The sequence below is a fragment of the Lissotriton vulgaris genome, chromosome 2_2 (assembly GCF_964263255.1).
Source record: "Lissotriton vulgaris chromosome 2_2, aLisVul1.2, whole genome shotgun sequence".
NCBI classification, from domain to species: Eukaryota; Metazoa; Chordata; class Amphibia; order Caudata; family Salamandridae; genus Lissotriton; species Lissotriton vulgaris.
Genome location: NC_141688.1, coordinates 36,210,678 through 36,236,735, shown reverse-complemented (window position 1 = coordinate 36,236,735; position 26,058 = coordinate 36,210,678).

The window sequence follows — 26,058 nt, the reverse complement described above, 5'->3', positions numbered from 1 at the left end:
CCGCTGCCTGCTATCGTAGAGGTCAAGAGACCGCCCGACAAGCAGGCGGCAGTCTAACTGCCCAATTACAATGCGACTGCTGTGCTGGCAGTCGCAAAGTGGTAATTTTTTGGGCGGCTTCGGAAGGGACACAGCACAAGCCACTGTGTAAAAGAGCACTTTGTGCACATCCATGCACCATGTTCCATGCACCATGTGGTGCATGGCACATGGATGTGCGAGGGGGCACTACATGTGCCCCCAAGGCTACTTTGTGGTGGCCCATGCCCGGTTTTTCACCGGTAATATTCATTACTCCGAGTCCTGGTCTTCCCGTCCCATTTCTTAACAGTGAGCAGCTAGTCTGCTCCACAGAAACCTATTACCTAGCCGAGCTTTTAGCACTTCCCCCAACATGGCGCACTATCAGGTGACAATAAAGGGGGAAGTGCGTCACAGAAACATCCTGAGAATACCAAACAAAAACCCAGAAATGGTAACAATCACCCAAAATAACAAAACCAGGGAGGGAGGGAAAGGCTCAGGAATGGGACAGGAAGACCCGGACTCGGAGTAATGAATATTACTGGTGAGTAACCGGGCATTACCTCCTCGTCCTGTCTTCCTGCCCCATTCCTTAACAGTGAATCCATACCCAAGCACACAGTGATTGTAATAAAACAGACCAGAAAATGTGAGAAAACAGGTCCATTTACTCAACAGAAAGCAGTACAAATCATAAACCATGTACAGCAGGCAAAGCATGAGAGCCAAAGGCAGCCGAGGCCCCCATTCCCAAATGAAGACGATAATGGGAAACAAAAGTATGGGGAGAAGCCCATGTGGCAGCATTACAAATGACTCTCAAGGAGGCCTCCTTCAACATGGCCCAGGAGGAGAAGACGCCCCTAGTCGATCTACCCTGAAAAGAAGAGGGGAGAGGACAGTGGGCAGAATCGTAGGCCGAAACCACAGCACCCTTGACCCAACGAGTCAAGGTGGACAAGGAAGGACGAAGACCCCGCCCAGAGAGGCCGTAGGTGACAAATAAGGAATCAACCATACGGAAACCAGAGGTCTGATCCAGGTAGATGCGGAAAGCCCTCAGCACATCCAAAGAATGGAGGACCAACTCCTCCATAGAGGCATGATCCTGAAAAAAAACAGGGAGAACAACATACTCCTGACAATTGAAAGATGAAAACACTTTGGGCAGAAAAAACTGACTGGAATGGAAAATGACCTTGTCAGCGCAAAAGCGCAAAAGGGGGGCGAAGCCATCAAAGCCCCAATCTCACTAACCCTCCGCCCAGAAGTAATGGCAACCAGGAAAAGAACCTTAGTAGACAGGAGCTTAAGGTCCACCAAGACCAAAGACTCAAAAGGGGGACCCATCAAGGACAGGAGAACCAGGGGAAGATCCCAGACAAGCACAGGAGAGCGAGAGACAGGACGCTGAAGCAAAAAGCTCTGCAAAAGGCGAGCCACCAATGGTGAGACAGAGGAGACAGAGGAACCCCGTAAGGCAAGAATGACAGCTCACTGCACACGCAGGGAAGAGACAGCGAGCCCCAAGACGAACCCATCCTGCAAGACGTCCAACACCCTCACAGGAGGAAGAAGACAGACCCTTCCCAAGACACCAGGAGCAGAAGTTCTTCCAATGACAGTCATAGGACTTCAAGGTGGAAGGGCGCCGAGACAACTCGAGGCACTGGACAACCTCAACCGAGCATCCCTGACCCAACAAACTCAACCTCTCAAGTGCCAAACCCCCAGCCGGAGGCGGCGCAGGGAGGCAACCCTGAGAATAGGAGCCCGCAGAGGGGAGGGACACAGGGGAAACCTGCAATGGGGGCACACAGACAAGGTCAGAAGGAGGGGAAAGCAAGACTGACAAGACCACTCTGGCACAACCAGAAGAACTTCCACCCGGTCCAACCGAATCTTCCGGTGGACCCGCGGAATCGCCAATGCCAACTAGAGGGAATGAGGCTGCAAAACTGAGAAGGGCAGAATCCTCCAAGGCAAAAAGATACAGCCAAGGAAAGCGGAATCGGAGGACAATCAGATTGAACAGATCAGGGGACAGACACATAATCACCAAGGAGGGGAACACCCTGTTCAAGAGTCCGCAGGCCCATTCTCCTTCCCCGGAAGATAGACCGCCGTCAGAGACAAGAGATTCTGCTCGGCCCAAAGCCTAATCAACCTGGAGAGGAGAAACAGAGACAAATACATGCCCCCTTGATAATTGACATAAGCCCGAACAACCTGGTTGTCGGTCTGCACCGAGACAGCACGGCCCAGAAGGAGAGGAGCAAAACACTGAAGAGCCAACTAAACCGCCCTCAACTCCTTCCAGTTCCAGGCCTGGAGAGACTCATAACGGTGCCACCAACCCTGAGCTTTGGAGGCACCCATCACAGCACCCCAACCGATGGCACTGGCATCCATGGATAACACAATCACATTCTGAGGAGGAAGAAGATCAAACCCCTGGGAAAGAGAATTAGGGGACAACCACAATTGGAGATCCATTCGAATCCCAGAAGAGACTGGATTAAGGCCTCGTAGTCCAGGGAGGCAGGATCCCAGTGGGACAGGGATACAAGAGGGGATACAAAGTCAGCCTTGCCCAAGGAAGGAGATAAAAAGTGGACCCTATCTCACCCTGACTTCTCAACTAGAGACGGGCGGACACCAGGGACTGGGACAGAACCCAAGAAAGGTGACGAAACAAAGTCAACTGGCGCTCCTGGGAGAGGAACACCATCACAAGATCAATGCGGAAGAGAGCCCCCAGGAACTTCAGGGTCTGGGAGAGCACCAGGGAGGAATTCTGGTGATTGATGAGTAACCTACAGGACCCCAGTAGAAGACATACCTGGTCCACATCCGACAGAGCCTGAGAAAAAGAAGGAGAAACAATCAATCAATCATCGAGATAGGGAAAAACTTGCAGCCCTCTGGAATGAAGAATATCCACCAGAGGGGCCAAGAGCTTTGTGAAAACTCTTGGCACCGATGAAAGGCCGAAAGGAAGCACCTGGATTAGAAGTGCCGGGAACCCACAGCAACCCGGAGAAACTTCTGATCCACCGGATGGATCAGGACGGGTGGCTAAGCATCCATCAGATCCAGAGATGCCAGGAAGCTCCCAGGAAGCACCAGATGCAGGATGGACAACAACAACGTATGACGGGGGATGAAGCGATTGACCCGTTTCAGATCCAAAACAGGATGCAGATCCAAAGTATCCTTCTTGGAGACCAGAAAGAGGATCGAATAGTAACCCAGCCCCTTTCCAGAGGAGGAACCTCCACAATAGCCACCTTCTCCAACAGAAGGCGCACACCTTCCAGCAAGGCCTCCCATCGCAGAGGAAGACAGGGCAGGGGAGTCAAAAGGAAGACCCAAGACCCAAGGGGGAGGGGAGGAGAATTTGATCCGACAACCCTCCAACACGGTCCGAACCGCCCAGGCATCCGGAACCGACAACCACTGGTGCAGGAAAGATTGAAGGCGACCCCCAACCGGCAGAGGCAGACAGTTATTGTGAAGCTGTGTCAGCAACACCAGCAGGGGCCCAGGGCTTGGAATCTACAGGGGCCCCCCAGCCATGATCCCTGCCACGAAAGGACTGCAAAGCTCCCAGAGTAGAAGGCCCAAAGGCACGTCGTTAGCCAAAACCACGCCCCTGAGAAGGAGGGCAGACCAGAGCCACAAGCTTGCGGTTCTCCGCCGACTGTTTGACCATCTCTTCAAGTTTAGGCCCGAACACTTTGGAACCCACAAAGGGCAACTTAAGCAGGACCAACTGCCGAGAAGACTCAGCTTTCCAGGAACGCATCCAGATATGATGCCTCGCAGCTATCGAAGTACCAGAAGCAGCCGCAGCGGCACTCAAATTGTCAAAGGAAATATCCGACAAGTATTGCACCTGCAACTCCATGAGGGCTAAGAGAGAGGAGGCATCCTCCCCATCCTGCACAACAAGAGACAGGGCATGAAAATCCTTGAGGAGGGACTGGACCATGTAATTAGAATAGGCAGTCACCCTGACAGAAAAATTGGAAGCAGCATAGGAACGCTTCACCGCACCTTCAACACGCTTATCCACAGCGTCCGCAGGAAGGGTGTCATCCGACAGGACCAAACCTTGAGAGGAAAAACCAGCCATCAAGTTGTCAACCTTGACGGCCTGTGGAAATTCAGCAGCAAAACCCTACAAAGGCTAAAGCTTAGACAAGAAGCGAGGGAAGGCGGATTTATCCACCTCCTTCCACTCATGATCCATCTCCTTGAGCACAGCACCATGCAAGGGGAAGGACTCCGGAGTTGGCTGGTGATATTGCGTAAAGAAGTCATCCTCCAGGACATCCGATACCGGAGGAGTGAATCCCAAATCATCCTATACATGGGCGAACAAGTCAGAGCTCCGCACCCTGAACAAAGCGCCCATGGACACAGTCCTCCACATCAGGAATCATCTCGTCATCAGGAGCGACCTGCGGATCTACAGACCCACGAGGCACCATGGCAGGAGGTCCAGCAGCCTCCAGAGCCCGAAAGGCAGCAGCCACCGCCTCATTGATCAACAGGCGCAGGGCATCTAAAGGAGAAGTGGACGAAGAGGCATCCGAGTCCATGATAGACACAGGAAAGACTCTGGGATCAGACACCGCAAACAGCAACAGAACAGGCACTCACAGAGGACGGGTGCACGATGAAAAGGACCCCCTTTAAACAAACGAAGTCCCGAAGCTCACGCGGAACCAGGAAATGGGGCGGGCGCTAGAAAAAGCAGCCGGCTGTCCCAATTTTGCCCCAGGGAAACTGGGAACGTGGACCACACGTGCTGCAGTAAATCACTGCTGCAACCCCCGCCCGCTAAAGCAGGGCGCAGCGAGATCGGCAAGTAGGAGAATGGTCGCTAAGGAAGGCCGCGGAGACAATACCCATCAGGTAAGTGCGGCCACTAGAGCGGATCGCGAACCACAGAGGCACAGCAGGCAGCACAAGCGGAGAGTCCAGGGCAATTACAGCAATATATAAGGCAGCCGTTAAAGCAGGCCAACTGAAATATAAAAATAAAGAAAGGAACACTTAGCCACAACTCAGCGAGGCATGAAGGAAACTGCAAACGCAGAACAAAAAAAGAACAGGATGTTTCCCCTTTATTGTCACCTTGGGGGAAGTGCGAAAAGCTCGGCTAGGTAATAGGTTTCTGTGGAGCAGACTAGCTGCTCACTGTTAAGGAATGGGACGGGAAGACAGGACGAGGAGGTGCGTCATGGCGACCGTGGGGAGGGGCAAGTGAGCTCTTCGAGCCAGCCCTCCTAGCCCCGGGTACGGGGTGGGGGAGCTCCGACTAATGGCCACTAGGGTGGCTGCCCTGCCAATGTCCCCCTGCGTGGCACGCGGGCAGCGGCATTTCTGACAGCTTTTTCATGGCAGTTGGACCGCCATGAAAAGGCTGTCTGAAAGAGACATCGTAATCCCGACGACGATGGCTCCCTCGGCACCGCCTCTATTCGGGATCACCATTCCAACAAGTTACTGCCTGCGTTGCTTCTCGTCAGCAACAACTGTAAGTATAAAGTGCGTGTTTAAGCACGGCTTACAGGTTTTTAAAATACATAAATAAAAGGCATTGGTATTTACAATGCCAATAGCTCAAAATGACGGCAAATGTGACTTACTGTATTGCAAATGCTAGTTTTTTTTTGCAGATTTATTTAGCACGAATTCAACCTGAAAGTATTGGAGTACTGTACATGAGTACCAGTTACATTATTGAACACGCAAAAGGGGAGAGGGCCAAATCGTTTATACTCCAATACCCCAAACCCCCTAAATGGACTATAATCACATACAAAATGGGTATATAGAGTTCACCAACATAAGGGAGGGAAATTCCCAAATTAGAAAAAACTGTTCTCACTCACATACCGAAGTATGTGACATGCTTCATCATAGGGCCTGCTACAGACGCCCTGGTGTAGCCACATCCAGGGCGGAGCATCAGGGAGGGGAAAAAAATTATAAATTCCACTTTACAAGACGTACAACATAATACGTAAATACGTACAACGAGTAACATACATAAGTGATACCATGTGTGGAGGAACACCTCGTGGATCTGATTTGCGTGCGACGAAAATTAGTGTAGTAAGGACGTGTGTTAAAACTGATTAGGGGTGCCAAGAGAAAGAAATACTTTATTAGAACCAATTGTGGTACCCTTATCAGGATTAAAAGGAAAGAAAGGATGGGAAAAATGTCTTGGTGAGAAAATGAGGTTTCTCAAGACTTCCCTCCTACCACTGCTCGAGTCAACATGTTTCGACCGCTTTCTTTGTGCCCCGAAAGGTCACTCCGGTCTTCTTCAGGACTGTCGCAGTCAAATCCACCGGTTACCCATGTCTTAGTCTGATCATTGGGTTGCCCAGCTAGATGTAGGTCTCAGGGATCCGTACTCTTCTGGGTGTGTCTCTAAATCAGTGAAGGAAATGTCCCCAAAAATGATGGGAAAACATTCACTGGAAAGGAGTAAAGGACATAGTTAGGTGAGGGTGAGTGCTCGTCCCTCCCAACAAAAGATTTATTCTCAGAAAAAATCTCAATTCCATCCTGAGGATTCGTAACGTGCTCAGGTTTGTCTCCACAATAATGAGATTTTCAAATAGGTTCCACACACACACACTAATTAGAATGTAAATGAAAACGGGGTGGTCATATTCAGCCACCCACAACATATACTTCAATAATAGATTATGAGGTATAGTAAGTAGCAAGAACTGGTGACACATTCACAAAGCAATGTCCCAACCCGGGACTCCATGCATCCATTAACAACCTATCCATGAGTTCCCAATAATTAGGGCAGGTAGTGAAACATTATAAAAGAATAGTAGAGGTTAAAATTCCATTGAAGATAATTCAATTAATCAGGTAGACTCACCGAGTTTATGGGATTCACAAACTCGAACTGGTGGCCGCCCGGGGGGTTCTGCCCATGAACACAATCTACACGGAGTAAAAAAACGGGAGAACCAGGTGACTCACAGAAATCATATGGTCACACACAACGGCGTTCAACGGTCTTACTATTGTAGTGTAGTTCCTAGTTTCCCACTAGGCCCTGCGCATTGGAATAACATAAACAGTGGTATCGACGTGGAACTGCTTATATTCCAGGCCTCCACTGACTATGCTAAACTTAATTGGGTTGTGTTACCAACTAGCTCAGAGGTCACTGGAAACTTTCTTCTCTGCATAGGAAGTGATCAGCTTCCTTGGCACAGACAAGAAGGGATTCAGTTTTCCAACAACCGTGCAACATGACAACTTTGCTCCTCAGATCAAGAGTCGATCTCTAGGGTCGTGTGAAACAATAGACATAGATTTCACTCAGTCAGTCTAGTGCAGTTTACTTTCACGAGATGTAGAGAATAGAGAGACGGGCGTTTATCAATAAAGGGTTAACATTTATTGAACAGTCTTTCTTCTCGTACAAGAGAAATGTATTGCCACAATTGCAATAACTGTTATTATAAAAAGTACGTACAGTAAGATAAGTATTGCGAAATAGAACTGTAAAAGCATTGATATGGTTTCTTAGCCATACAATGGTTTAAAAGTAATAAAACATATATACAGTCATATATACATTAGGCTAGCATACTCAACTGGTGCTTCTAACTAAGCCTACCCCAGTGTGCCTGACCTAAGCCTAACACGTGAAAGGGGGAGTAAGTAAGTAGCTTTAAGTTAAGTTGGTTTTGCCAAGGTTTGTTTCAAGAATTCTCGTCTAAGGGTTTAGTCAACACCATACCTCTGAATAGAATGATGGAGGATTGGTATCTCCTTCAGGGGTCTCTCTCGATATCCCAGTCACCCGCGAGGGTAAACCGGAAGCGCCGGGACTGGATTTCTCTGCACGAGAAATGCAGCGGCTTCTCTCAGCGCGTCGAGGAAGGAGGGGTGACAGCGTCCGCGGGCAGCTGGAATCGGCTGGATGTCTTCGCAGAGGACGGCTGCTCGGCTCCTCAAGCGTACTGCACCATAGGTCGCGCTGTAGCGGCGATAATGGTAATCAGCAGCTTCACCACCACAGGATAGCAGGCTGCAGCGACAGAGTGCTAGTTTTTACCAACACAGGGTCATGCAGGCAGCTGGCATCAGCAACAGGCAACAAACTCACAGCTCGTATCTCTCTCATTGCTTAAGGCAACGTTGGTAATATTTATACCTGACAGGTGCCGGGTTTGACGCAAGTTTGCTGGACATAAGACGTCAATTAAAGATGTCACTAGGAAGTGACAGTTATCAGTTGCTCATTAGAGTTCCATTACTAATCAAAACATAGCAAGCGGGGATTTCCAGGTTTGCTAAGTTTTTATCTTGTTGAAGAACTCGGAGTGTTATCTAGGAATATCAGATAGTGACTGCTGCTCTGTCATTGCACTAATTGGTCGCAAAGGAAGTAGCAGAGAGTCATGCTGGAATGTGGCTCTGTTCGTGTGAGGCCAGAGATGACTTTTCAGAAAATCGCACTTGAACGGTTATGCCAATATAGGGAATAAATGGATTTATAGCCGAATAGGGGCATAAGGTCACAGTATCGATCAGGAACCTAGATAAGCACGCAACACCCACTCCACGTTTTCATGTCCATCAAAATTACTAAAACTAAAGCAATTAGATGTATGTGTAACATTGCCCACCCCAAAATACATAAATGCATTCGAAATAGGCGTACTTGTAATACATGGAATTTAGGTACTGTACGTTTCTTAAAGCATAGTAATCATTCAAAAATTATTGCATATGAAATCAATGAACGATTATGCAAAAGGAATTACACATGAAGTATCTCTGACAGAAGAAGGGCGAGATAAATCATCACATAAAAATGCATTGTAATAACATGTGCGCTAGAGGCTGGTGTAATGTTGTTATGTCTCTAGATGTGTTTAGAAATAGAAGTGTGAAGCTTCTGTTCTCTAAGAATAGTTTTTACGTTAAGCAAAGAATTGTTCGTGCCAAAAAGAGAGGGTCAATATTTTATTTTTTTTTAAATTGTCCAATTCAAAGAAAATAGATTTCCAAAGCTCCTGGCAGTTTTTGTTGATCAAAACTGAAGGCCGAATTCAGAGTTCATGGGAACGCTGTGTGTCGGAAAGCTTCTCAAAAAGTTATTGTTTCTCTGTGGGTGAGAACATCGTATCAGACAGGCTCGCAAAGAATTGGTCTACAAATTCAGGTGATAGTTCAACCAAATTAGATAGCGCTGTAACTTGGCAGGTGTGAGAATGATTGCTGTCATCAAAGGCAGGACCAGCAATGCTCACAGAACGTTGTACCTGGATGATGTTGCTTTTGTCACTCGCTCCACTGTTACCACTTGGCTGTAGCACAGGAGTCTCCACAAATGCCGTCATCAGGATTGGTAGCCGCTGGGGACAACACAATGCGTGAGCCGTTATTGGACTGAGCAAAGTATCGACGTCCATTGGTACTGCTGATGGAAGTGAAAGACAGATGTCCAACACGCATTCATCGCCGCAAAGCATACACCGTAGCACAGGTAAAATGCAATTTTGCCATATCGGTCTGAATGAAAGGAACCAGGTCATGTTTAGATCTCTCAGCCTGGCCAATCCAAGGACGTTAGTTATCCTGTCCCTGTAGCGCATTGCTAGGATTGTCTCTTCCATTCCCATGGGAGCTATGTCTGAGCCGAGGCTTGCCATAACGTAGCAGAAGGGTCAAAAATAGAATCCCTGCGATGAGTCCCAAAAATAGTGGAATTCCGCCAAAGATGGAGTGCCCAAAATTAGGAAAGATTCCCAAAATTGCCTCGAAGGGTGTTAGCAGTCCCGTAAAGACTGTCTTAAATATGCCTGGGATGCTTGTTGCACTAGACATGTTAAGGAGTTGGCTGAAAATTTCTACGAAATGCACGGGGCAATTTGTTGATAAAAGGTCATGGACTTCAGTAGCCGTCCTTGCGACTAGAAGATCATACGTCTCTTTAGATGACGTTATAGGCACTGTTGTCTGTAAAAGCACAGATTTCATTTTGCTTAATGTATCAATTCGTATAGAATAGAGAATCAGACAAGGCCAGAGGGGAGTCACTATGTCTGGAGGCCCGCTCGGAAACAATGCTTGCATACAACATTTGACCATGGACGTTACTTGTACTAGATAACTTTTTCCGGGCGCGAGGCCACAACACCTGTGATCCGTTCTAAGAATGTAACTCCCGTTTGCGAGTTGCATAAAGAAGGGCTCTATCTGAGTTGCAGGTGTGACTAGCTGGTGGCATGAAAGGTTGTTTGAATTTCCATCACATGCTCCGTGTAAATTAATACCCTGACACAAAAGTATACCGCTTAGTGAGTGTTTACAGTTGTCACCACTAAGAAATACATTTTTGTCGCTGTCACTATAGCAAGAATGAGTGTATGGTAATTTCCATATAGATTTAACATATCCTTTACCCAATTGTTCATATTGGCCAGCAGGTATGTACTCAAGGCATTTATGAAATCGGAAAGTTGTTATCGGAATTGTGATAATTCCGTGTATTATCCATTCAATGACAGGACTCTCTGACATTGTCAATGGTAATCTCTCGAGTTTTTCGATGCTCAGGATTGTATAGTCTGCTCCTTTCTGTGCCAAACTGATCTGTTTATCAGTAAGGTTAAAACTGGAAAATAATGACATTGTGTTGATTAAACGCCAAGGCACATAGCCTGAACGAAGATTTTGCAGCGTCCAGCCTAGTTCTATAATAGAGCGTAATTGAGACTGGCCATGTTGTAACATTAGCAAATCTCTGTCTATCACATCAAAGGCAGAGGATACAATATTGTCCAAAGAATATATTCTGGAAGACAGAGTCATTAACCCATTGTCTACCACAGAAAGTGATTTCTCCAAATTAATACGATCAATTTCTCGTATTTTTTCAGCAGTTTCAATTTGCTTTACTTTCCAAGCCTCGTTGTAAGCAGCATAGATACTGGTCGTTATGAAACGCTTTTGACGCTGTTTGCGTGGTCCAAGAATGAAGTCGCGCAAATCAGCACCATCTTTTAATAAAGACAAGTGTTGCTTAATTTCAGCCAGTGTGGATGTAGTTAGCCATTCTAGGCAGAGTTTCCCTACACTGTATGTTGTTATAATCCCTGGATGTTGTCTCTGGGAGTATCTAGGGTCTAATCTGGTCATTTTTAACCCCTGTGTTTTATTCAGGAACCTATCTTGACAGCTATTTGTGTCTGTAGGCCAGATTAACCACTTTTTCCAATCAGGATGTGTTCTGTTGAAATGTAAAATTTGTGACTCGTCTAACTCAATATCAGCTGTTGCATTTTCAGGTATTGGCTTCGGAATAGACGGTGCTTTAAGGTCTTTGTTCTTAGCTAGGCCAAGACAAGATGTTTGGTGTACAGTGTCATTTAAAAATAACATTTGTTCTGGTATCATGCAGGTTCTAAATAGTGCTTCTATGCCTTGCACCTGCCAATCTTTTGTACCCCAAATTGTTTTCGTTTCAATATTATTTTTCCAATAATCAAAACCAAATGTCATCATTTTGTCATAAAATGCTTCTGAATATATCAATTTAGAATTTGTCAGCATTGTTTTCATTCCTGTTTTATCTAACAGTTTATAATAAAACGTTTCTGCATCACTGGTGTTAAACCCTGAGAAGTATTTGAATTTCTCAAAAAATGCTTTAGAACTGCTTTTAGGTGGTGTAGAACAATGTTCCCATTGATTATACATAAAAACATTTCTAGGCTGTGCAGATTTATGCAAGTAATGATCCCCATAATGGGTGTAACAGAATAACTGCTCATAACTAGATGAACCTTGTAAATAATCATGATCTGTGAATCTAGCTGACATTACTAAATCAGACATCATGTCATTAATACTGTTAAAGTCCCAATCATCAGAGAATGTACTTGGTGTCACAAAGTCACTTAAGGAAACCTTTAGTTGATGAGGATACTTCAGGATTTCGACCGGACCATAGATCTCATAGTCTGTTTTCTCCCATACTACCCCACCAGGTATTGGAATTGCTGTGACATTTTACTGTTGACAGTTCTCTTTTCTTCACGTGGGATGATCTGTGTGGTTTCAGGACTAGGTTGATGTTCTGACTTGCTGTGTCCATTGTAATATATTTTCCTTCAATGAATTTTCCCAAACACAGTACCATGATGAGCCAAAGCAGGAGGAAAAATACACCTAGACCGAACCAGAACTCTAGCCAAGGGGAAACAAGGTAGATTTCCTTCAGTTGATGAAAGAGTTCCGTTGCTTTTTCTTTAAAAGATTTTTTTGTTTCTGGCATCACTTCGGGGTCATTTAAAGCTTCAGAGAAGTTATCGAAGTTGATGAAATAACCAGAGGCAGTTCTGTCAATTGATGGGATTGTTCTTTCAATCTGTCTATCGGTAGCACTTTCTGATGCCACATCATTGTAGACTGGTGTTGTTTCTTGACGAACTGTTTCAATCTGTGTTTCAAGAGGCACGAGTTCCATGGCATTATTGCATAGTCCTTCATTGTGCACTGCAGGCTGATCGAATGTGATGAGTCTTTCAGTTTGAACCTCTTGGATTGTTGCAAGTTTGGGTATTCTGTTGTTTCTTGGGAGTCCACTGGGCCTACTGTTGATTATAGGCCACATGCTTGTGGTTTTACCAGATCGATGGACACAACTCTGTTCTCCTTTTTACCAGCAAGGGGCGGTAGCACAACTGATCTTGTTCCGTTGACTGCTAAGACAGGTACTGCTTTTCTGTAAGAAGGCCCAAATTCCTTCTTAACCGCGATCTTTTCTCTGACTAGATCCCCAATCTTTGGAATCCAGACAGGCCTTGCTGGGGCTGTTGCGGGTGGTGCCTCGTCAGTGGTACTTGGCTGTTGCTTTAACTTTATGTTGCTTAATGATTTTCTTGTTTCATTCAGTTCCTGTAAAACAGCCAAACGGTCTTTTACATCAAACTGCGTTGTTTCTTCTTGTACCACTGACATCTGACTATCGAGGTCCTGAACGTTCATTCTAATTCCGAACAATAGTTCGTATGGGCTGAAACCTTTTAGAGAATTTCTTGGCATGTTGTTAAGACTAGTCTGGACACTTATTAAATGTTTGACCCACCCAGCGCCTGAACCTAATACCTTCGCTGTTATAGATTGCTTTATGTCCCAGTTTTTTCTTTCTACCACACTATTCCCTTCGGGGTGCGACGGACAAGAATACCGCAACCCAATTCCCATGCTGGCCATGGCCTCCTTATAGGCTCGAGAGCTGAAAGCAGGACCCTGGTCAGAATGGAATGTGGTAATTGCGTATGTGCCGATAAAGACTCGCAAATCTTTTATAACCGTTCTAGCGTCAGCCGAGCGCTGGTGGCCTCATTTTTTAAGTGCTTTTCGCCTTAACTGTTAATAGGACGCAGGGTGGGGTGTAGGCAGCGTTACGCTCTTTCTGACTGGTAGCTGGTAGCAAGGTTCACTACTGCGATCCCTATTACAGTTTTCACAGTTGTTTGCATATATTTGGTGTTCTACACTCATTCCCGGCCACCAGAATACTGATTGTAATTCAGTCAGTGATTCCTTGATCTCTCTGTGCCGTAGACCCAAACCCATGTGTGCGTCTGCTATTAAAAATATTCTCCTGTTCGTGTTTGGAATTACTCTATCCCCCACTCCAGGGATTCGAGCAAAAGGAACGGAGTTTGCATCGATTATGTATGCATAATTGAGTGGATAGTTTACGGGTAGTGCTGCACAGTCGCCTTTTACGGTCGTTTTTACTGCCAGCATGGTTTCCCCGTCTATGTACTTATCTGTACGCTTTTTTGTGGCTACGGAAGCCGGTTTAGTTGCTTCCGCTTTGGCTGTATTAGCCAATGAATTCCCTGCAACGTGAACGCCATCACGTTGAAGACTCTGTGCGTGAATCACGTGAGTCTTTTGTAGTTCTTTGTGTAAAAGAGCTACCTGTTTCCAGAGCAATTTATGCTTTATTGTGGCACCTGTGTCATCTTTGTAGTCGTTTTCGATCCAACTCTGCAGTTTGTTGTTGTAAGAATTGACGCAAAAATGAGAATCGCACACTATAAGTGTGGGGAATTCGCGTTCTGCATTTTCGAGCGCCATCTTTAAAGATCTGATTTCAGTTCTCTGAACCGAACAGTTTCTTACAGATTCAGTTTTTGTTACTTTCGGTCTGAATTTACCGCACAGCCAACGACCTTTAATGATCGCACACGCTGCATTGTAGGATTTGCTCTCTACGTTGAAATGCTGTACAAAGCTATCTGTATAGATTATAAAAGCGTATTGTGGGAGAGGCAGGATTTCGATTGGCAGAGGATATTCTTCTTCATACTCTAAATCATTCAGTTCTTCAAATTGCGCTCCTAGAGAGTCTATGCACTGTATCCATTTCGGGTCCAGTGACATTGTAGGCAAGTTTACTGGGCTGAATAGCGCCTCGAAGGCGGATTCCGCTGTAAGGATATTAATCCGTTTGCCGTGTGCTAGTTCTCGTTCATTTGCTAATGCGATATGCACTGCGTTCACAGTTCTTACTGTGTGACTGAATGTTTTTTCTGCTTGTGTGTACAAGTGAGATTTAATTGAAATAGGTACCTTTTCTCCCTCATTAGAGGTCAGGTACGTGAATCCGCATCTTCCTGAGATGACTCGGATTACAAGATCGATCGTGTTGTCACGTGTATCTAATTTTGTTTTTGCTAACATGTCTGTTTGCAGTGATCTCAAAATTTCTGTGTGTTTTTGAGTCCAATTGATTTGTTTTAAATCAGGTTTTATTAGTTCGTAGAGAGGTTTAACCCTCTCTGCGTAATTTAGTATGTAAGTTCTTCCGAAATTCAGAAAACCTAGTATTGATTGTAAATTCTTCAGCGTTTTTGGAGCTTGGAGTACAGCGCACTTCTCTAAGAAGTTGTCCGCTAGGCTTTTCCCTTCACTTGATAATTCGTACCCTAAAAATAGTACTGTCAGATGGGCAATTCGGGACTTTTTAAAGTTGAATTTGTAACCCTCTGCTGCGAACCCAAGTATAATGGTGTTCACTCTTTTCAAGTGAGTATCCAAGTCGTCGTCTGTGAGATAAATATCATCTACGTAAGATAATGCTTCATCATCATAGATTTGTAGTAACTCTGTTACCGTAGCTGAGAATAGTCCTGGGCTGTTCTTGAACCCCTGTGGGAGTCGACAGAATTTTTTCTGTGACCCAAATGCGGAGAAAGCGGTCAAATATCTGCTTTCCGGTGCAATGTTTTGACAAAAGAAACCATTAGAAATGTCTAATGTTGTTTTGTATTTTTTCCTAACTATGTTATTCATTAGGGCTGCACTATGTGAGTTTTGTACTGCAAAAGTTTTGCAACATGTATTAAGGTGTCTGTAGTCCAAAACTAGACGATATGAATTGTCTGGATTGGAGACAGGAAACAAAGGATTGTTCATTTGAGAGGTGCATGTTTCAATCACCCCCTGGTATTCAAGTTGATCTAAGATCTCCCTGACCTGTTTTTTAGCTTCTTGCTTTATGGGATACTGCCGTTGGGCAGTTGGTTCACTTTTTAGTTGGATTTTGTGAGGCGGTGAATCCTCATCCCATCCTACATGATTTTTATACAATGCAGGTGCCTGGGCGACTGCCCATTTCCTTGCATATGTGTATTTTTTGTGAATCGGTATGTGATTCGAGAAGGCAGGCATAATCACTTCTTCGCCACGAGGGCACTCCCTGACAAACTCCGGGGGCCAATCTTTTTCAGCTAACAGAATATCATAGCCTTTTGAGAGCTTATCCCAAAATAGACCCTTAATTTTCCTAGTCTTATCACCCTCCATACGCAATGTTATTTCGTATATTTTATGGGGCTCGCTAAGCCTGGCGTCGGCAGTTTCAACCTGAATGTATTCATTCGTGTCCACTGTCTCCAGATGACTCATCAAGATCTTGCGCGCTATACTGATTTCTGCTGCACTGTCCAACATTGTCAATGCCCACTCCCCGTTTTTCAACTGTGTCCTCAGTATTCTCAGCATGGTTGATTACTCTAATACTGGCTACCTTCTTTTTCTGAAATTGAGATTTCTTATTTTGAGCAGATTCCTTGCCTTTGGACTTGGTGTGCTCTCCTGGGTCTGACCGTCCTCTTCTTTCCGAATTCTGTGGAAAAGATCGAGAGGGACGTGTATCAATACTTTGATATCTATCAGGTTTTTTTAGATTATCCCTATTTCTAAGGTTATATCTTTTCTCAGAGGGCTCCCTCTGGGGAGACTGGCGTTCTCGAGTCGGAGTTCTTTCCCTCCGTCGAGGAGACCTTCCTCTGGACTGGAAAACTTTTTCCTTGGGAGTGGATTGTTTATTTCCATCCCAGCTCTTTTTAGGAGTGTTTAAATTATTTTTAATAAATAATTTTTCAGGATTTTCGAGCAGTTGGGGCTTAACTGGTTTCCCACCCAAGCTGTCTCTACCTAATTCTTCATAGCATTTTTCTATGATTTTTGCAAGCTCAACAGGATCTTTTATATCTGTTTCCCTCAACTTCTGGCGGATCGCCACAGATGCTGCTTCTCCTTTAATGTTGGCTAATAATATAGCCGTGACCTGCTTGAAGTCTTTTAGTAATTTCATACCTAGATTTAAAGCGGGCTCTGGACCGAATTCATTTTGAATCTGTTTTAGCACTTCTGGTATTACCGCCATAGACGGAACACTGTGTGTTTTTGTGTAAATGGAAGCAAAGACTGTACCCCAAGTGTCACAGTCCTCCACGTGTGGTGCGATTCCCATAGGAAGGCAGATGGTCAAGATTCTGTGTTTCTCAATAGGGGTAGTATCAGGAAATACTGCCTCTATTTGAGTGATTTTCTGGGCTAACCAGAAAGGAATTTGTTCCCGTTTTACGGGTGTTTTACCAAGACATGACTGTATGTTCTGTGGTGTAATTTTATTTGTGTTCCCCTGATGAGGGGTCAGCTGTGGTGTATTAACAGCTGGCTGGACTGTTGCAGTCCGTATTACATATTGGACTAATTGCCTATGTATTTTTATTAATGTGTTTAGCTGTGCTAACAGCTCTTCTCTAGACATTCTTGCAATGTCAGGATGTGGTGTGTAGCTGGCTAGAACCGGCCACGTGGCTCCTGGTCTACCTAGTGGACCGAGCCTGGTTATGTGATCATTGTGTTTTAGGGCGCCATTAAACCAGAGCAGGTGCTCTTGAAATTTAAGTGGGATTTCAATCTCCTCGAAAGGAGCGTACTCTCCCGGAGGTTCCTCTATTTTGTAATAGTGAAACTCTTGTGTTATAGCGTTTACCGCTGGAAAGTTTATCCATGAATAGAATACCTCTGTCTGCCGATACTCGTGAGCCTCTATCACGAAAATTACTGTACCACCTTGAGGTGGCAGTCCGTTTTCTATAAGTTTTAAAGTTATAGATCTTCTTAACTGGACCGGGATGATAATAGCACCCGGGTCTGTGTATTCGGGACCTTGCTGAGTCGCATCTGCTGCGGCCCCAGCGGTGCCGTTGTTTTCTACTGACATTGTATAAATGCAGTTTTTGCAGAGTAGGTCTCCAAGGAGACAAAGATTAGGTGCACAATATTTTGGAACACTGTATCCTTCAACGTTGAATAAACCAGAGCTTTACATAGGAATCTCTTCCTACTAAGGTCGGGCGGATTTTAACCTTTCACCCACTCCAGACGTCTATTGGAGTATTTACGGGAGAAAGGGGTGTGAAATATGCACGACTGAGTTACTCTATAAGTCTTGCGTTAGTTTATCGCCTTACCAAACGTTTGGGCGCCATGTAGTGTAGTTCCTAGTTTCCCACTAGGCCCTGCGCATTGGAATAACATAAACAGTAGTATCGACGTGGAACTGCTTATATTCCAGGCCTCCACTGACTATGCTAAACTTAATTGGGTTGTGTTACCAACTAGCTCAGAGGTCACTGGAAACTTTCTTCTCTGCATAGGAAGTGATCAGCTTCCTTGGCACAGACAAGAAGGGATTCAGTTTTCCAACAACCGTGCAACATGACAACTTTGCTCCTCAGATCAAGAGTCGATCTCTAGGGTCGTGTGAAACAATAGACATAGATTTCACTCAGTCAGTCTAGTGCAGTTTACTTTCACGAGATGTAGAGAATAGAGAGACGGGCGTTTATCAATAAAGGGTTAACATTTATTGAACAGTCTTTCTTCTCGTACAAGAGAAATGTATTGCCACAATTGCAATAACTGTTATTATAAAAAGTACGTACAGTAAGATAAGTATTGCGAAATAGAACTGTAAAAGCATTGATATGGTTTCTTAGCCATACAATGGTTTAAAAGTAATAAAACATATATACAGTCATATATACATTAGGCTAACATACTCAACTGATGCTTCTAACTAAGCCTACCCCAGTGTGCCTGACCTAAGCCTAACACGTGAAAGGGGGAGTAAGTAAGTAGCTTTAAGTTAAGTTGGTTTTGCCAAGGTTTGTTTCAAGAATTCTCGTCTAAGGGTTTAGTCAACACCATACCTCTGAATAGAATGATGGAGGATTGGTATCTCCTTCAGGGGTCTCTCTCGATATCCCAGTCACCCACGAGGGTAAACCGGAAGCGCCGGGACTGGATTTCTCTGCACGAGAAATGCAGCGGCTTCTCTCAGCGCGTCGAGGAAGGAGGGGTGACAGCGTCCGCGGGCAGCTGGAATCGGCTGGATGTCTTCGCAGAGGACGGCTGCTCGGCTCCTCAAGCGTACTGCACCATAGGTCGCGCTGTAGCGGCGATAATGGTAATCAGCAGCTTCACCACCACAGGATAGCAGGCTGCAGCGACAGAGTGCTAGTTTTTACCAACACAGGGTCATGCAGGCAGCTGGCATCAGCAACAGGCAACGAACTCACAGCTCGTATCTCTCTCATTGCTTAAGGCAACGTTGGTAATATTTATACCTGACAGGTGCCGGGTTTGACGCAAGTTTGCTGGACATAAGACGTCAATTAAAGATGTCACTAGGAAGTGACAGTTATCAGTTGCTCATTAGAGTTCCATTACTAATCAAAACATAGCAAGCGGGGATTTCCAGGTTTGCTAAGTTTTTATCTTGTTGAAGAACACGGAGTGTTATCTAGGAATATCAGATAGTGACTGCTGCTCTGTCATTGCACTAATTGGTCGCAAAGGAAGTAGCAGAGAGTCATGCTGGAATGTGGCTCTGTTCGTGTGAGGCCAGAGATGACTTTTCAGAAAATCGCACTTGAACGGTTATGCCAATATAGGGAATAAATGGATTTATAGCCGAATAGGGGCATAAGGTCACAGTATCGATCAGGAACCTAGATAAGCACGCAACACTATGACGCCGTAACGATAGGCATCTCACCCGGTAGTCTTACCGTTCAGTCCGGCTAGACCCGCATACACCTGGTCAGACGGAGAACCACCGCGTAGATGGAAGACGCGGTGTCCATTCCTCTGTTTATCCGATCGGAATCGTCGCTGGGGAATGACGTCACCGCCATAGCGACGTCGCCATGTCGATGAGGTAAACAGCATGGACCTTCGGGAATTGTAGTTGCAAATGGCCCGTGATTCCTCCCGCTTCTTTACATAAACAACCGTGACTATCCAGTTGCTGAACCTCAAGTGCGGAAGACCACGTTGCACGCGGTATGAATGTATTTGCCAAAAAATATGTGTATCTCTCACTTATTTCGCAGTTAACCCCAGAGGGGGTGTATTAGTAATTCTGGTGTATTGTCGGCATAAACAAGATATGAGTACAATACTCGCGCTGGAATTGGTAGACACTCGTAAAGCTGGGATAGTTTTAACCCAGCGTTAATGTAAAAAAGGCAATTGGTTAGCTCTCGGGCATAGCGCCCTCAGGGGTATGGACTGTATCAGCACATTTAAGAAAAAGGGCGTATCAGAATTAGCGAGTGTTGTGTCGTGTATAATGTTCTTGAGTGAAGGTAAAAGATAACGCTTGTTCCTTTTTAGAAAGAAGGGGAAAGTGGTAAATATCCCCCGTCACAATCTTACCTCACCCTGGCAGCACAATAAGTCCCAATAATATGGGATGATATAATGCTCGCTGACCCCGCAGTAACTGCTATTATTTTGTTTCATATAGTATTCATTTTATATTTATTTATGTTATTGTTTACTGGGTAGACTTATTAGAATGGAGCTGACCCGTTCATATGGGGAATTAGGACTGACAGAGTACCCAAATGAATAACTCACTATCCCCTTCATGATAAAGGGAACCTAGATCCATGACCACCTGTCAGAATGTTGTCTCTCCTGAACTGCTGTGGTAGTGTGTCGTCTAGTGTCCCCCGGGTGTTAATAATTCACTGGAATATACACACGAGTAAATGGAAGAGTCTGGGACAAGAGATGATATTGACACCGGATCTATGACAGAATATCGACTACAAAAATATCGACCTACAAGAATATCGAGTCAACAATATCGAGGGCAAAAATATCGACATCCTATCTACAACATGGTAAGTACAAAAATATCGAAAAAATAATATCGTTGTAAAAAATATCGATGTTAAAAATATCAATTTTTTTTAATATATATAAATGTAAAAGTAAGTATATAACACTAATAAATAAAATAAACATATTTAAAAGTATCTAATAATGTTTAAAATTAATAAATAAAAATATATACAGTAAAGATATAATATATATGTACTAAACAATAAGTATTAATAATTAATTTACTAAAAATACCCCTTTACCCAAAAACTGAAAACTGACCCTGATCCCTAAAAATACCCCTTTACCCAAGAACTGAAAACTGACCCTGAACCCTAAAAATACCCCTTTACCCAAGAACTGAAAACTGACCCTGAACCCTAAAAATACCCATTTACCCAAAAACTGAAAACTGACCCTGAACCCTAAAAATACCCCTTTACCCATGAACTGAAAACTGACCCTGAACCCTAAAAATACCCCTTTACCCATGAACTGAAAACTGACCCTGAACCCTAAAAATACCCCTTTACCCATGAACTGAAAACTGACCCTGAACCCTAAAAATACCCCTTTACCCATGAACTGAAAACTGACCCTGAACCCTAAAAATACCCCTTTACCCAAAAACTGAAAACTGACCCTGAACCCTAAAAATACCCCTTTACCCATGAACTGAAAACTGACCCTGAACCCTAAAAATACCCCTTTATCCATGAACTGAAAACTGACCCTGAACACTAAAAATACCCATTTACCCATGAACTGAAAACTGACCCTGAACCCTAAAAATACCCCTTTACCCAAAAACAGAAAACTGACCCTGAACCCTAAAAATACCCCTTTACCCATGAACTGAAAACTGACCCTGAACACTAAAAATACCCCTTTACCCATGAACTGAAAACTGACCCTGAACCCTAAAAATACCCCTTTACCCAAAAACTGAAAACTGACCCTGAACCCTAAAAATACCCCTTTACCCATGAACTGAAAACTGACCCTGAACACTAAAAATACCCCTTTACCCATGAACTGAAAACTGACCCTGAACCCTAAAAATACCCCTTTACCCAAAAACTGAAAACTGACCCTGAACCCTAAAAACACCCCTTTACCCAAAAACTGAAAACTGCCCCTAAACACTCAAAATACCCCTTTACCCAAAAACCCAAAAATGACCCTGAACCCTAAAAATACTCCTTAACCCAAAGTTAAATAATATTATTTAATTAGCAATTAATAATTAATTAACAATAACAATAAAGTAAATATATTAGCACATAAGCTGTAATTAATATAATTTAATAATTATTATCATTTTTCCCCAATTAATTAATTAACAGTAACTAAAAATTATATATAAATAAATTACTCTAATAATGTAATTAACTAACTAATATTATTTAATTACCAATTAATTACTAATTTAAAATATGTACCAAATTATATTAATTAATTAATTAATTAATATTAATTATTTGCCAATTAATTACTTATAAATATTTAAAAACATATATTAATTAATTAATTATTATTAAATTACTCCCCACCCTATTCCCCTATAAACCCACATCCCGCTACAGAAAATATATATCAATTAATCAATTAATTATTTCCCAATTAATCAATATTAATTAGCAAATAAGTATAATTAATTAATTAATCCTACTAATTATTAATCAACTTACCATAATTAAATTACTTCCCACCCTATTCCCCTATAAACCCACAACCCGCTCCGGTACTAAAACATCAAATTTACTTATAAATTTCTATATTATTATAGAAAATGTATACACATATAATAGTAATTATTTTAAATACTTAAATTAAACATATAACACATACATAATAAAAAACTATAAAATAATACAAATATCGATATTAGTGTCATCGAAATTATTAACATCGATATATATGCTATCGATATTACTAACTTCGATATTACTTACATCGATATTAAGTATTTCGATATTACTTACCTTGGGTCGATATTCTGTCCTACGATATTCTTGCCTTCGATATTATGCTCCTTCGATATTACAGACTCGATATTATGGTAAGTCGATATTTACAACTCGATATTTTGACTGTCTACCATTGACACCATTATGGAGATCATTTCTTCATAGTTGTCTCCATAATGTTTGCCACGGGATCTCATCATTTAGGCCTGTTACGTGGCTTTTCAAGCGATAAACCCATCGTTGTTCTCGTTGTAATAATACTCTTTGGTCTTCCAGGTGATGTCTACTGAGTTTTATCTTTTCAATCACAGTCCATCTGATGTCTTCGATGCTGTGTCCTTGCTCAACGAAGGGTGACGTGAGTTTCGTATTGGTTTTGCCGCATCTTATGGTACTGCGGTTCTCCGTGATTCTTATCCGCACTTTACTGCTGGTCATCCCTACGTACATTTTTTGGCAGGGACAGGTCAGAAGATAAATCACGCCCTGGGAATTACAATTGGTGTGTGATCTCTGTTCCCAGGGAGTGTGGAGTCCTAGGTCAATGGAGGTAGAGTTACTCGTCAAATGGCAGACGCTGCACCCGCCACAACGAGTGTGACCCGTCACTCTAGGTAGGCCTGTTGTTGTGAGGTTCTCTCTTGTTACTCCTGGATCCCTAGGTCTGGTATGTTCCAGGAGGTCCCTCAAGTTTTGGCTCAGTTTAAAGGAAAATAGGGATGTCTCAATTTTCATACCCCCTGTATTCAGAATCTTCCAGTTTTTTAAGACCAACTTTCTGATCTGTTGGGATGCCGTGTTGAATGTAGAAACAAAAACAGGTTTCTTTGTCTGGGGCCTCCTGTTTATAGACAAGAGAGTTTCACGATTGGCGTTAAGCGCTCTCTTCCTTGCTTTCTTGATGACTCTGGTGTGGTACCCCCTCTGTTGTAGTTTCGAGGTCAGACGTTTAGCTTCCTCAGTAAAGTTGTCTTTGTTAGAGCAATTCCGTCGAATACGGAAGAATTGTCCCACTGGTAAATTCTCCCGTAAGGAGCGTGGGTGGAAGCTCTCAAAGCATTTTTGTCCGTAGGTTTATGATGGACTTTAGTTTTCAGAAAGCCGCCGCTGGGTTCAATCATTAGGTCCAAGAAAGGCAAGTTGGTTTTGGTGACTGTAGAAGTGAAATGGAGGAACGGATTTTGGGCATTGAGCCACTCCAGGAAAAGGTCCGCAGATGTTCTCTCGCACCTCCTTATCACTAAGACGTCGTCTATATAACGTCTCCATAACCTCAGGTTGTTCGACCAAGGTCCATTTGTGTCCAAAACTGTAGTGTCTTCAAATGCCCCCACGTAGAGTCCAGCAAGGCTGGGGGCAAAAACACTGCCATGGGTTTGGAGGTAAATACCCCCTTCGAATTCGAAGAAGTTTTTAGTAAGGGCTATCTCAGCCAGATGTAAAATGAAGGCACGTGGAGTTTGAAAAGACCAATCTCTTCCAAAGAGCAGAGACTCGAGGACCCTCAATGTCTCACGTTGAGGAATGTTTGTATAGAGGGCCTCTATATCTAGCCCTATCAGGTATTCTTGATCCGGGTCAAACGTAACATCTTTCAATACATTTAGAGTATCCAGAGTGTCCCTCAGATATGTGGGTAAGGCTTGAAGCATCGGTTTAAGAAAAAAGTCGCAAAATTGCGAAAGGGGTTCAAGTAGAGACCCCATCCCGGAGACAATGGGTCTACCGGGAGGGGGCCTCGCTGTCTTATGTATTTTCGGAAGACAGTAAAAATAGGGGATTTTAGGATGTTTGTTGACAAGAAACTCGGCTTCCTTTTCAGTAATCCAATTGTTGGTCCTTGCTTCTTCCACCATGCTGCTGATTTCTCTTGAGATCTCTTCAGTAGGGTCATCTCTGAGCTTGTGATAAGTCCTAGGATCAGAAAGGAGGCGAATACATTCCTGGCGGTAAACAGCCATATCCATTACCACTATCGCTCCCCCTTAGTCCGCGGGTTTCAGAATGATTTCTCTGTTATTACCTAGTAATCTCAATGTTTCCCTCTCACAGTTGGATAAATTAGAGTAGTGTCCGGAGCGATTCAAATTGGAAGTTTCCAGATTGTGAACCACTGCTTCTTCAAAGGCCGCAATCTGTGGGGGAAGTAGCGCCAGTTGTGGTGTGAATGTAGATTTTGGACGGAAGGGAGTGTCGCCAGTATTATTTTCATTGGGATTACGGTTTTCAAAAAATACCTTCAATCTTAGATTCCGAAAGAAAACAGCAAGATCTTGTCGGAGTTTGAAAAGGTCTGGGTGGTAGGTAGGTACGAAACCCAATCCCCTGTTCAAAAGTTGTTCCTCCATGGGAGTGAGGAGATGTCCCGACAGGTTCACCACTAGACTTGTTCTCTGCTCGTACTCGGGGTCGATCCCTGTGCCATACTCCTGGTTACCCGTTGGGTGATTTCCTGGTCTTGGTCGGACCAATTCACCTGTGTTGGTGGTTTCTGTTTGCCACATCCCTTTCCACGGCGTCTCCCTAAAAAAGGCCCCTGAAAGTTCTGAAATTGGGGGTTTTGAAATTCCGAATTTTGGAATCCTTGGTTGTTAAACGCTTGATTTTGGAATGGGCCTGGGGTTTGCTAACCCATCATCGGCCAATTGTAAGCCTGGTTAGGGTAAGGTAGGAAGGGCTGGTGAAAAAATGGTGGTCTAGGACCTCTCCAATTACCCCGACCTCGTCCTCTTCTCTTGGGTTGATGTTCATTACCACTTTCCTCACTTGAGCTACTCGTGGTGTATTGGCGAGGGCGGCCCTGTTGGTTGCTTCTGTTACCCTCTGACATCTTTTGTTTAGCATATTCATTGGATGTATAGGGATAAACTTTTTCTCTTGAAAAGTTCTTCAGATCTTTTTGAAGTTTGGAGATTTTAGAGTGAATCAAATGGTCTCTATATTCTTCTAATTCAGTGTTGGTTTGTTCAAGTTTCTGGCTAAAGGATGTCATAACAATGTCAGTTTGTAGACCCGCCTCTGTCGCCTGGATTTTAATTAAGAGGGCGTCTGCTAATCGTTTGGCTGTCCGGATGATTAAGACCAGCCAGTCTCTGGTGCATTTCCAGGATACTAAAGTCCAATCTCGTCGAAAATCCTCATCTTCGAGAAAAATGAGGGCTTCATTGGTAACTAAAAGGCCCCTTGGGGCAGCGTTCACTCTTAGGTACTCTGTGAGTATGGCTCCATGAAGGATGGTCTTCACTTGTGTTTTCTTAAGCTCCAGAAGAGTGTCCCAACCTTCTCCTTGTGCTAGAACTGCTGTTACTGTGCTGTCTCTCAAAAGTGAGGGCCCTGCAAGGATGTCAGACACAATATCATCCCCAAAAGATAGCCCCGGAATCAGTGCCATGACGGAGATGGTTGTATATACAGTCAAAAGACTCTGGTATAATGTCAAAGTATTTGGAATAATAAGTTTGTTATTTCTTGTCCCGCTACAGTACTGCCTGGGTAAAGCAAGATA